We start from the raw sequence: 14458 nt of genomic DNA, 5'->3' as shown, positions 1-14458 counted from the left end.
TTTGACCTCTTATGAAGCGCCATATTTCCTTTTGCAGACCGTAAAACTTATGTTCCATTTCTTTCGAAAAGCGTTCCCAGTGATTATTTTTTATTTTTCTTACATGTGCATGTGTTTCGTTTCTAATTGACGTAATTATGGTGTGCCACTTGTGTTTTGGTTGGCATATATTTCAGGTAAGCTTTTTTCTTTTCTTTACATTTTTCCTTCACTTCTGTACAAACCATGGAGTTCTTCGCCTTGGGAACGATTTATTTTTATTTATATTTCTTTCGCCATGAACTTCCTTGGTCGATGCTAAGATATTAGACTTAATTTTTACCCAGCTTTGTTCGACTCAATCACTTTGTGATATATGTGTTTGTGCTGTTTTCGGTTATTTATTTTTTTTTTTTTTTTTTTTTTTTTTAATAGGTATCTTGTGGAGTCATCCTGTAAGCTTTCGACTTTGGTGTATTCTGGTGTTGTGTTATCACATATACGTGTTTTCATTCGGATTTTGCACAATACCAATTTATCATCGCTTCCTATTTCTGCTGATGTTAGTGCTCTTACATCCAAGATTTGAGAGGGGTATAACTCTCTATTCGACAGAATATAGGTCTATCATCGATCTTTGTCCTGTACTGTTTTCAAAAGTGTATTTGTATTGTTCTTTGTGAGGGAAAAATGTATTATTAATACGTATCTCGTGTTTGCTGCAGAGGTCCGTCAGAAGGTCTCCGTTTTCATTTCTGATATTTTCATTATATCGCTGTTTTATTCCTGGAACTATATCATTGCCAACACGGGCGTTAAAATCGCCCATAATGATTATATATTCATCATTTGGGGTCTTGTTTATTACGGTCTGAAGGTGTTCCTGGATGATATTTTTCACTCAAGTATATTTTCAGCCTCAGTTGGCTAAAATGTTTGTTCTAGATGTTCAGCAAATTTATTGGCTTTCTATAAGTTGTTTTTTATTCTCTTAGTTACTCTCCAGAGATTTCTCCTATAGTGGCAGAAATTTTTTTTTGTCGTCTTGATATGAAATCTTATGGACTAAGCAAAAGAGCTAATTTAGACAAATCTACCATTATAATACTAAAAACAAACCTAATTATAACCATGACCATCACCATCATTGATTTTTTTCAACTTATTCATTTGTTGTGTCTCATATCGAACAATATTTTGACAAAAATACCCCTCTATTATTTATACGCAATAATACGCTACAATGATAAAAATACAAAATTACTACATCTATATATTTTTGTTCTAGAAGCCAAAAACTATTCTACAAATAAATAAGGATTATGCTTCTTTAAGTCACACTCAAATTTTCTTCATGATACTCTCAAGGACGTACCATCAATATTAGCAAGGTATAAGCAACAAAAAATTATTTATTGAATTAAATTATTGACCAGAGTTAGAGAGGTTGATACTTTATGATAAATACAAGGGTTGACACGTTATATAAAAGCAACGGCGATATAGTGAAAAACCTACATAAGATGTTTTAGGGATACAATGTGTAGGACGTCATTTGTTCTCATTTATATTGCCTAGTATTTGTCTCAATAGCTTTCTTTCAGACTCTTCTCTCGGCTTTAATTGCTCCATTGAGTTTTTAGAATAGAAAAAGATGCCTCAAACTTAAAAGTCATTAACTCGTATTGTTATAGTGTATCAGATAACTACAAAGTTTTATCCCCAGCGGATTGCAATGGATTCCAAAGTAAAATAATAAGTAAATTCTATTTTCTCTAACAAATTTTAGAAAGGGTACCCACCATTAAAATGGGCAACATCCCAGAATTCGATTTTTTATTTTTTTACGTTCTTGTGATTAAAAAATAGGGCTCATCGCAATTTTAACCCGTCATTACTCTCCCCCTACCACAAAAAATGTCATTTTTCCGTTTTATGTTTTTGATGAGTTGCAAAAAAATTGGAAAATTTCAAAAACTTGTTTCAAAAAAAATTTGTTTTTGAGATATGGTCCAATCGTCAAAGATTTGACCCGTAAAAATCATATGAACAAGCTGAATTTTGTTGAGAATATCAATTTTGGGACCCTAAAAAAGATGCAAAAAAGTTTACCACTTTTACCCCTGGGTTTCCCCCTAAAACTCCCCTCGTAGAGGGGTAAAAACTCAAAAAAATCGATTTACCAAGAAACTGTACACCGTACAAAAAAATGTTTCAAATAAAAAATATAGCTGAGATGATTTTGAACAAAAATGTTAGTTAGTACTTTTTCTATAGAATGAACCGTTCTCGCAGCAACAACGCTTGAAGCGACCGGCAATTTTGAATGTATTTTGAAAATTCGATATCTTTTGATCAGAGTGTCCTATCGATAAAAATCAAAATGCGTTTTAAAGGTGAAGAGTGCAGTTTTTGTATTTTGCTGCGAATGAAGTCAGTTTCGATAAATATGTTGAATAAATAAACGTTGCGCGATTTTTGCCATTTTTTTACAATTCTCTTGAGATCAATAAAATTTATCACTGTAATTTCCCAGTCATAGTGAAATTTCGATTTATAGGGAACAGTCTTCTAAACCTTTTGGGAGAAGAACAAACGGCATTTAGACCGGGAAGACAGACAAATGACAACATATATATCATTAGAAACCTAATAGAAAGAAGCATAGATACGGGGGAAAAACTAGTATTAGCATTCATAGACCTAAGAGCAGCATTTGACACGATAGAAAGACATATTATAGGGAAATGCTTGAGGAAAATAAACGTACCTAATGTATTGATAAAAATTATAGAAAGTACTTACAAAGAGGTAAAAGGAAGGGTACAAATAACAGGGGAAAGATCGGAAGCATTTAATTGGAAGAGAGGTATTAAACAAGGAGATAGTCTCAGCCCTTTGCTATTCGTAATAGTAATGAACGAATTGATAAGAAACACTAGAGTCAGAACCAATCAACTACAGACAATAATAGGTTACCGCAGATTACAACCGGTAACGATAGAGTCCTTAATGTATGCAGACGACATAGTACTAATATATAGATTACTATAGATTCCGAGAATAAAATGCAGTAACTAATGGATATATGGGTAGAACAAATAGAAGAACTAAAAATTGAGATAAACGAGGAAAAAAGTAAGATAATGATAATCAGCGGCAAAGGAGATAAGGAAGATAATCAAATAAAGATAAAATGTAAAAACTCAGAATTGGAAATAGTAACAACTTACGAATACCTGGGAAGTATAATAACTAATGACGGAAAAATAGACTGGGAAATAACAAATAGACCAAAGAAATCAAACAAGTTATATTATGCGTTAGCCCCAATAATGGGAAAAAGAGAACTTGCACGAGAAACAAGAATAAAAATATATAACACATTAGTGATACCGACTGTGCTCTATGCAAGTGAAAACTGGACAATTCTGGAAAAACATAAGAGCAGGATAAACGCAATGGAGATGAGACATCTAAGAAGGATAGTTGGAAAGACAAAATGGGATAGATTAAGCAATGAGACTATTAGGAGAATGGCCAACCTGGAACCGATAATGAACAAAATAGCAAAGAGGGGTTGCAAATAAAATAAAATAAAAAATAGGATGCAATCCAATAGAATAACAAGAAAAATTTATGAAGCAAAAAACATCGGAAAAAGAAAAAGAGGCACACCAAGAAAAAAATGGATACAGCAAGTAGTAGAGGCGGGAAAACTTACACAAAAATCACTCGAGGAATTGAAAATAATGGCAGGAAACAGAAAAGAATGGAAGAGGTGGGTAAATGGAAATTAAAATAGCTAGCCCAAATCCGACACCCTGATAGGGTAAAAGGAAGGTGAGAAAGAAAGAAAGAAAGTCTTCTAAACCTATATTATGAAATTTGAATTTTGAGTTGTGGCAACAAATATGAGACATTTGAAATTTGACTAAGAAACGCAGAATTTAAACTTTTACATTACAAACAATCGCATGTCACAGGAAATGCTTTAAAGAAGATGGTCTTGAGTGTAATTTGTAGCAGAAGATGGATAGTTGTAAAAAACCCACTAGTGTAAGTGAAAAAGGACAGTTTAAGATGTTTTAGATCGTTTGTAATGTGAAAATGGTTTTCCTTTACCACTTCACGACTATTTCGACCTGCGGTCAATAAAGTTAGAATTGCCATGCTAGTAGCCAACATTCGTAACGGATAGGCACCACAAGAAGAAGAAGAAGTAATGTGAAAGTTTAAATTCGGCGTTTTTTAGGCATATTTCAAATGCCTCACATTTGTTGCCAAAACTCAAAACTAAAATTTCATATTATATATATTTCATAAAATTAACACATCTTATAAACGCTTCCTTTAGGCTGAGGGGCGTACCAAAGATATGGAAGGTGGCAGAAATTATAATGACACTAAAACCAGGAAAACCTCCACAAGAAGCTTTTTCGTATAGGCCTATTTCACTGTTACCTGTCATGTCTAAATTATACGAAAAATTACTCTTGAAGAGACTAAAACCTAATCTAATCTAAAAATTTCTAATCATCAGTTTGGGTTTAGAGCAAGCCACTCAACAGGTGCATAGAATAACAGATATAGTAGAAAAAGCTCTAGAAGAAGGAAAAGTCTGCTCCGCAATTTTCCTCGATGTAGCGCAGGCTTTTGACAAAGTGTGGCATGACGGATTATATCATAAAATGAGATGCTACTTCTTCTTAAAATTCCGCTCCTATCGGAGATTGGAAATCATTCTGGCAATTATAATTTTGTTGGTTACGCGCCTGAATAGTTCAACTGAACTGCATCCAAACCATTCACGGAGATTGCGTAGCCACGAGATTTTACGTCTTCCTACGCTTCTTCTGCCTTTGATTTTACCCTGCATTATATTCCTTAGTAGTTCGTATTTTTCATCTCTCATGATGTGCCCTTATCAGATGCTCAGATGCTACTTACCAAAACAGTATTCTGAACTACTAGAATCATATATATATCCGACAGATACTTTCGAGTTAAATATGAGGAAGTATATTCAGAATTAAGAGAAGGTAAAGCTGGAGTTCCACAAGGAAGTGTCCTGGGGCCAGTGCTATACCTGCTCTATACCAGCGATATTCCATCATTAGAACCTAACACAATTGCGACATTTGCAGACGACGCATGCATTCTAGCAGTCGGACAAAACCACGAGGATGCAGCAACCATGCTACAGAACTCTGTTGAACAAATTAACATCTGGACCAGGCGATGTCGTATAAAATTGAATGAAACAAAATCTGTTCATGTCAATTTTACTAACAAAAGAGAACAACATATCCCACTTAGTATAAATAGCAACCAAATACCTTATGCAAATACGGCAAAATATTTGGGTATGACATTAGATTCCAAGGTACGTTGGAAAGCACATATTAAGAAAAAAAAAAGAGGAATTAGAAATTACGTTCAGAAAGATATACTGGTTGATGGCAAAAAAATCCACTCTGTCTGCTTATAACAAATTGTTATTGTATAAGCAAGTCCTTAAACCGATATGGGCATATGGGATACAGCTATGGGGCTGTACAAAAGAAACATCCAAATTATACAACGATATGAGAATAAATTATTAAGGAACATCGTTAACGCTCCATGGTACTTCAGAAACTGTGATCTTCATCGAGACCTTCAGATGGATACGGTTATCCAGACAATAAGTAAGTTTGCCGAGAGTCATGAACAAAGGCTCTCCAACCACGTAAATGTCGGGGCCATCAAACTCCTAGACAACGCCAACCAGATAAGAAGACTTAAGAGAACGAAGCCGTTTGAGTTAGTGCTATAAGTGAGTGAAAGTGAAAAATCAGGGCAAAGTGCGGCTAAAGTGTACACGTTAGCTAGTACATAGTACAGGTATATTGCTGAATGTAACCTTAGAATGTAACTTGTTTATTGATTATAGTGAATGATCAGATAGCAATAATCATAAGATTTCTGTTGGAGTTTTATTAAATAAACAAAAACTGTTTTAAAGATTAGACTCTAGTTATCTAAACTCCACAGTGATCGATTAATAAAAGGGATAAATTGTATTGATCTCATGAGAATTATAAAAATTAGCAAAAATCGCGCAACGTTTATTTATTTACCGCCTTTATAAAAACTCAGTTTATTTGCGGCGAAATACAAAAATTGTGTACAAATGCTGTACACTTTACCTTTAAAACGCATTTTGATTTTTGTCGATAGGACACTCGGATCAAAGGATATCGAATTTTTACCGTCGAGCTGATACAAATTTTATTGAACATTCGCATGCGTAACTGATATTAAAAATTGTCGATCGCTTCAATCGTTATTTCTAAGAGAATGGTTCATTTTACACAAAAAAATGCTAATAAATATTTTTGTTCAAAATTATCTTAGCTACATTTTTTATTTCAAATATTTTTTTCTATGGCGTACAGTCCTAAAATTTACATTCTCAGGAAAATTCAGCTTGTTCGTATGATTTTTGGAGGTTCAGTGGCATTTTCGTCTCTGACGACTGGAGTATTCACACACATAGTAGGGGCTTTTACAAAACTTGTCTAGTTTTTATAGGTTATACGCTTTTTTTTTAAACGTCTCAACTTTTTTTTTGAAGATGGCTGCAGGTCTATTTTTTTTTATTTTGTGTATTTTATCAAAGAGTATGTAGGTCTGATTGTTTCCGGATTTTTCCGTAAGGTACGCCACCTTCAAAAACCAAAAAAGAAATTAGTTTTTTAGGAGTTTTAGGGATTTTCCCCATTTTGACAAAATATATCAAATAAATTTTTACGTAGGTTATATATAGTTTTAAGTAATTTCCTTTAGGGCATTCAAAAATTGGGCAAAACATCTATAACACACTCCCCCCCATTGGGCAAAAAAATCTTGTCTTTCGGGGCTTTTAAGTGTTTTTGCGAGTTTTACAGGGTTAATAATATTTTTTGAGATCGATACAACCTGAATCAATGCGTCTCAAATTCATATTAAAAAAATATATGAAAAAGAAAAATTCCAGGCCTCAAAAAAGAAAATACAACCATTGCCTATGAGAAAAACCAGGTTTTCGAGGTGTTTATGTAAACCTTATTGAGGTCGCTGGTTTCATATTAGAATAATAACGAAAAAATGCAATAATTGAATAGACTTTATATGTCATCTTTATACTTATATATACAGTATATATACACTTATATATAAGTCTCATCTTCTGCACTAGATCATACATGTGTGATGAGGTGATGTATAGGGGTAAAACCCGTATTTGGGGATTTTCGTTTAAGGGTGGTCTTCGAAGACATAGCTTTCAAAGAAATAAGCGTGCCATTATAAAGCTAAAGCTGTGCATTCCTCTTTTAAAAGATCACACTTTAGATAAGCTTTCAACAAATTTGATATTTTAGGAGTTTTGTGTCTCCAAAGAGCAATTAAAGACAAGTGTTTCTGTGCACTTGACATCAATCATGAGCATACCAATTTACAGAGAAGAATTTAAAAATATAAAGATAGATTTAAAAAAGTTCTTCTTCTTCTTTTTACGTTGACATGACTGTCTGTTTTCCTACTGACCGTCTTAATATTGGGGAACCATCCCTTGCAGTCTTTTTTACTCTATTTGTTGTCATTTGGCTTATACGATCATTTCACTCCACTCTTCTATTTCTTACCCACTCCGTGATGTTCTCCACCTTGCATCTACGTCGTATATCTGTACTTCTAGCTCTGCCCCATAGTATTTTACCCTCAATTTTTATGTGTTTTCATATCTGCTGTTTCTAACATCCTTTTTGTCCTCTCTGTGTCAGGTCGTGTTTTTTCCGCGTATGATATTATTGGTCTGATGACTGTTTTGTAAATTGTGCCTTTTATTTCTTTCCCGATATTTTTATTTTTCCATATTGTTTCATGCAGGCAATCTGCAGCTGTTTGCTCTATTCACTTGATCTTCCACTTCAGTTTCGAGCTTTTCGTAGCTAGATAATGTGATGCCTAGATATTTAAACTCCATCACTTGTGGTATTATCTGACCTTCCGGTTTCAATGTACATCTTAGTAAATTTGCTGTTATAACCATGCATTTTTTTGTGTGAAAATTTGTATTAATTAAATGTACAACTATTCCTAACTATAAAAAATCTGAAAGTGTTTAAAAGACCTTATCTTGATCGTTTGAGGGTCGTTTATTTAGATTATCAACAGAGATGTTTATGACCTTCGGTGGTTGCGTGTCGAATACAACCGTTATATTATCGATTCTGTATTAACTACGTGTAAATTGCTATTTTCTATATCATACCAAACTCGATTTCCAACTTAAATTGTAGTTTAATTTTTTTTTAGATTAAAAACACACAAAGAAATTGAAAAAGGCATAGTAACGCAAAATTTTGTTATTTATAACGAAGAAATTCGTTATTGTTATCAGATTGTTTTATCGATTTGTTCTATTAAAATACCGGCCGGAAAAAGCATGTTTGTTGTGAATAATTTATCAGTACCAACTTATTACTTAAAATAGTTAAAATCAACCAAAATGAAAATGAAAGCTAACGAAAATATCTCTTTCTAAAAACATATTAATCAACTTTCTAAAAACATATTAACAATTGGTATTTATAAGAATCTTTATTATGCACCTATTTGTACTATATCAAACGCTTTGCTAATGTCAACAAAAGAGTCAAACGGGGATTCAATTAAGTCTATCGAACTTTTTATTAGTTGGCATAAATATTGTGTCCACCATTGTGTTAGACCTAATTCTGTTCTAAATAATTGTTCTTCGTAATAAAAAGTTTAAAAACTGAACTGATTAAGCTAATATTGATGTGTACATCAAAAATTAATTCAATAATATACTCTTCATCACAAAAACCGGTTACTACATTAAACTCAAATTGTTTAGTGGTTTAATCCTGAACTACAAAAAATCTATTTGTCTGCCTTATTCAGGTACTACATAGATCCCAAAAGAAATATAACTGTATATACAATATTAAATTACATATTAAACCAAAACCTCAAAATTGTTATCTTTTATATTTTAACTAAAAATCATTTACCATTTTTCCCCGATAGCCGTAGTATTTTATCGACATACAGTTGAGGCTACTATTGAGTTTCTTTATAAAATTTGTTCACGTTCGCAAATTAAAGATAATTATCGACTATGAAACGGGAAACCCAAAAGACCAGCCAAATGGTGAGTATAAGGCGACTATTGTCATAAACTTTTATATCGGATTATTGCTAACTTAGCAAACATGTCACAAGAAATGTTCTTATTAGAATGAATTGTCAACGACTAAGAGGCTATACTTTTATATTATTAATATTTAAAATAATGCTACCGATAGAACAAATGTCGCATTTGTTATTTTTATTCTTAATATCAAAATAATTAGACGTATGAACAACAAAATAAAAGAGTATTACAAAACAGAACGAAAAGTAAACTAAAAACAAGCGCCTTCAGGCTGAATCAGGTACAAGTTAATTTGCAACCTGATTAAAATATGCCAAATATACTCGATGAGCAACTAGTCGAATATTTTAACTAGTGATGCCTGATTTATAAGAAGTACAGTCTTTTTATTGAGACACAAACTCATGAACATTGGTTTTCTCCTCTGGAAGCCGCCAGGTCTACACTTCTCGTACTACAGCCAATTGGCTCATTGCATATCTTTCACGAAATATTATACAGCTGCTATTGACTTCGACAGACTTGGTATATGAAAGTTCTCCACTAAACCCGATGAATCTTTTATTTGGACCTGATATACTCCCAGAGCAACAGTAAATTTTGCGGAAGCTGCCTTACAGTGCTGAAAGTTCGTCTGCAGGACTCTTGACTGGGGTCATTAAGTTACTCATTTTCGGGTCCTTCTGAGCCATCTATCCTTGTCTCAGTGTAGATTTTATTTGCACGAGTCAGGACGAAATCTTGTTAGGCATGGCAGTGCGCCCATACCTGAATTCCGCAGCTCTTTCTGAACAGCAATACTGTATCCAAAGCCAAAAAGTTTTGTCAGGCACAAAACCGAAAAAAGAACTGATAGAGAACTGAAATCATATAATGCATTTTGGAGCTACGTTTTAAATCTGATTATGTTCTAAAAGACCTATTCCAGGTATTTTTGATATTGGCGAGCAATTACCATGTACTTGCAGACAATATGTTCAGTCGTTTCCTCTGCATGTTGCTATTTACACTTTCTGATTTTACAGAAATGATATCTACTCGGACGGTTATAGTCTAGGTGATTCTGGTTGGACAAAGGAAGTACTAGGTTCTTTTTTAGCAAAACTAGCAGTTGCTGGCTCTCGTTGGTTGCCATGTCCCCTATGACAAAGTTTGTTGTGCTTCGCCATTGCTTAAGGCACCGTTGATAGTTTCAAACTGTTACGGACTAACAAGTTACAGACCTATCTATAATTTGTAAATATTTTATTCTTACTTCTTCATCTGTATAAGAATGCTAAAATAGGGCAAGATACCTAGTTGCCGATTGTTTACTCCCTTTAGTTACTACGTACATAAGATCAGGTTAGTAGTATTCTAACAAGAAAAACAAGAATTAGAGTAAAAGTTTGTATGCGCTTACGGTTTGTTTCGGTTGGTGAGTTTGTTGGCCTTAGGTAAGGTCCAAATAAAACTAGGCAACCTTTGAAATTGTATTAGTAGATTCTTCAGTGATATACCTAATTATAGATCTGATTACTACTGATTAACGATCAATAGGAACAACAATAAATCTCAATGTACCAAAATTGTTTCAAGCAAGAACAAGGAAAAAATATCTTAACAATTTTGAGTTAGAGTTGTGCGGCTTCACCCATCCCAGAAACCCAGATAAAGACAGATTATTCTAAAAGATCTATTTACTAACAGAAATGTGCTATGAGGAATAGTACTAGTTGTTTAGCAGTTATGAGCGCTCTTCCAGTGACTAGTAAAAAGCGGAAAAAGTTTTTTGTTTTTTTACCTAAATACTATTCCGCATAACTTATTTCTTTGCATATTTTTGTAGTAGTCGTCCTTTTTAAAACTAAGACTAAAAATTAAGACAAACGGCTGATTTAATTATTAAAATAAGATAGATTTTTTGTACAAATGGATTAAATCCACTTCGCCATCTCAAAAATATCACAAATTTTTAATAAAACCTATGTGGAATATACAAGATCATTTAAAGACTACAACAATACCTACATTGAAGGATTTAACACCGTTCAAGTAAGTCTCAACACTACCTCAAAAAACCTTAAACGTTTCTCTCACACACTATCTAGTTTTCGCTAATGCCAATACTATATTCTCGAACATTATGTACTAATAGCATGTACTGATTGAATCTAACGCTTCTGAACTAATTGCTAGAGCCTCGAAATTGATTTAAAATTATAAGGTCAAAAGTTGTTCATTGATTAAGGGTATCACGTGTAATAATAGATAATTGATTCAAAAGGGTCGATAAACTTCCTAAACAGTAAATTTTCAGGTGAACTCATTAAACATATTATTGACTTACACAGTTGCTATGTCAAATATTATAATGATAATAATTTACAAGTACTTAACTTAAACAATTTAAACTTTTTAAGAATCTTTTGCTAGTATGTTTTTTTATTATTTTTGTATATTTTTTATGCCTTCTTTAGTTGTCTATTGTTTTCTGAATAATACCTTGTACTCTACAAAGTTTAATAATGTCTCTCTTAATTATCTTAGAACCCCGTTATCGGGTCTCTCAACGATGCTCATGGAATTAACGTTGATAGAGTATCTTGACATATAGAGTATCTTAACTCGATCTTATTTGTCACGACATTCTTCTTCTAGGCTCAATGTTTTTTCTATAGCCTTTTTAAACACGACAATGGAGGACTGTGCTAAGAAAAACACAAAAAACCGACCCATTATAGTACCCTTCTCCGAATTTGAGTTTGTTACAGTGTTCTTCTGATTTTAAATAATCTTTAAACCGTATTCACTGACTGAGTCGATCCAATACATTATATGACACAGACAAAATAACAAATATAGAAAAAAAACTAAACTAAAATCATGAAAAAATTATGTTGAGGATCTCATATATAAAGATTACCTTGAGCATACGGACAAAAAAGTCCGTCCAAGCCCAGACAAAATACCATTCGAAGTTCTTAAGCAGTAGTATAAATAGAAGAAAAGATAAATTAAGATATCAGGGTTCGCCAGGATTCTGTGCTTTCGCCAGTGCGTTTTAACATGTTTCCAAAATATGAATAAAGCATTTACTGATCACAGATATGACATTAAAATTAGGGGGAAGTCCAGTTAAAAATGTGAGATATTGAAACTATATATAAAGATGAAATCATTCATTCTTTTACTACACAAGCTACACAACAATAAGACAATAATAATGCTGGCATAATTAATATTATTATATATTATTACATAGTTTGTCATTGCTTGTTCAAGTGTATCAAGTGTGTTCAATATTAATACTAATTATACAATTAAAGTATCACCACCTTTTAATAAAATACACGCAATGACGAGTAAAAATCTGGACTAACTACAGGAAACACCAAGATTATCAACAGAAACATGTGCTTATGATTATTAAGTATTATGAACAACACTTTTTCCAGCTGAAAAAGTGTTCGGTGTTTAAATGGTCCACTAATTAACAATATGCGATTTACATATGATACTGCCCTAATAGCCGAGTTTCGGGAAGACGTACAAGAAAGGTGGACAGAGTAGTAGATGTCCTCAAAGAAACCGAGTTATTTTTTAACAAGGACAATTTATGGTGATCACAAAAGCACAGGAATGTCAATAATACACGGAGAACAATTAGTATAAACATAAATAGAAGTACAAATAGCTGGCAACAGCAATTAATGAAAATATCTGAATACACCATTCTATAGAATGAAAGCTTAGATTTTACAAAAGATTGAGGACCTGCTTTGGATATAGTTTTATAGATGGTACATAACGAAAAAGAAGTAAATAGTTAGTCACATGAGGAAGACAGTGACGTCATTTATGACATACTAAGATTCTACCAATGTAGATTGATGCGAGTAGTATTGGAAGATAAAGACAATGGTTGTAATCTGTTAAAAGAACTCTGTAAATATATGCACATAGCTGGTAATCTAGTCGCAATAAAAATATATTTTGAAAATAATGCAATAATTTCAAAGCTTTAGACAATACGTAGGCGATCCGATAAGTGCTTAGCTTCACCGCTCGGTGGCGCCACTATCTCAAGAGAAGTCTATTATCGTGTAGTACATTCTTGTAGACTGAGCCCTATGGCTCTTTAACATGTACTCTGAGATTGTATTCCAATACGCACTTAAAGGAACCGAAGATCATAAATGTGAATTGTGAATAACTTAAAATATTCCGATGGCACAGTTGTAATTGCAGATAGTCCTGAAGGCCTACAGCGCCTGCTTGACAAGGTATCAATTAAAGGAGATCTATTGTACCTAAAAATCAACACCGCAAAAATGAAGACATTAGTCGTAAACCGGAATCAGAATCAGTCAGTGCACATAAATGCATACGGTACAAAGATAATCAAAGTCTCTAAGTTTTGATACCTGGGCAGCTTTATCAGTGAAGATTTGAATCCTGACTTAGAAATCCGAGCACGAATTAAAATGGCCAGGACAAACTTTTTGAAAATGCGCAGCCTCTTATGGGATAGGTCTCTCGATCTGTAATTAAGACGCAATTTTGTGAAGTGTTATATGGAGTTTAAAGCGTGGATGCTAAAATTTGCTAGTTTGAAGAGTGTTACGAATACTTTGGACTGCTCATACCACCAACTGGAAAGTTCTCCACCGAATAAGCAGAGAACGTGAATTCATTGAAATCGAAATATTAAAGTCAAACATAGACCAGGACGAAGACAGTTCTTCTGGATTCAAAAATACTAGATTGGACAGGCTTGGCTTCGAGCGATTTGCTGAAAAAGATCCAAAAGAGAGAGGAATTTGCCAAAGTTATTGTCAATCTTCTATAGGAGAAGTCATTCGAAGAAGAAGACAATAGTAGCCAGACACAGCCAGTAACAGATTATTCTAGGTTAGAAGGAAATAATATAAGTTGTAGTAACATTGAAACACTTGTTTCCAGAGGTGAACTAAGAACATTCCTGAGTTTCTCTAAAGAATCAAGTTGGAATCGTTTTCTTTTTTCCTTTCTAACTGAAACCATCTTAGTATTTCTGAGTTTCTTATTCTTTAACTTTATTATCTTTGTTTTAGAGTGTGCAGGTACTCTATTTCCTATACTAGGTTGCTAGTATAGCCTTTTTGCTTTTCTTCTACATTTTGGTTTGTTCGTTTCCTCTTTCTGGTATTGTTAAACTGTCTTTCATTGCTCTATGCTCAATTGCTCAAGTAGTCTTACTGGATCTCTATCTGTCATTCTACCACCCATTGGTCGTTAAATTTTAGCATA

General features: G+C 33.3%; 1 protein-coding gene across 3 annotated transcripts in view; it reads left to right on the top strand.

Annotated features, from left to right (window-relative positions):
- The window catches only part of Snap25 (Synaptosomal-associated protein 25kDa), a 137090-nt gene that overhangs the window by 94792 nt on the left and 27840 nt on the right, over window positions 1-14458 (top strand). The gene's annotated exons all lie outside the window — the stretch shown is intronic.

This window comes from Diabrotica undecimpunctata, chromosome 8 (assembly GCF_040954645.1).
Source record: "Diabrotica undecimpunctata isolate CICGRU chromosome 8, icDiaUnde3, whole genome shotgun sequence".
NCBI lineage: Eukaryota > Metazoa > Arthropoda > Insecta > Coleoptera > Chrysomelidae > Diabrotica > Diabrotica undecimpunctata.
The sequence above is the reverse complement of the archived record's forward strand: the minus strand, read 5'-3'. Positions and strand labels throughout refer to the sequence as shown.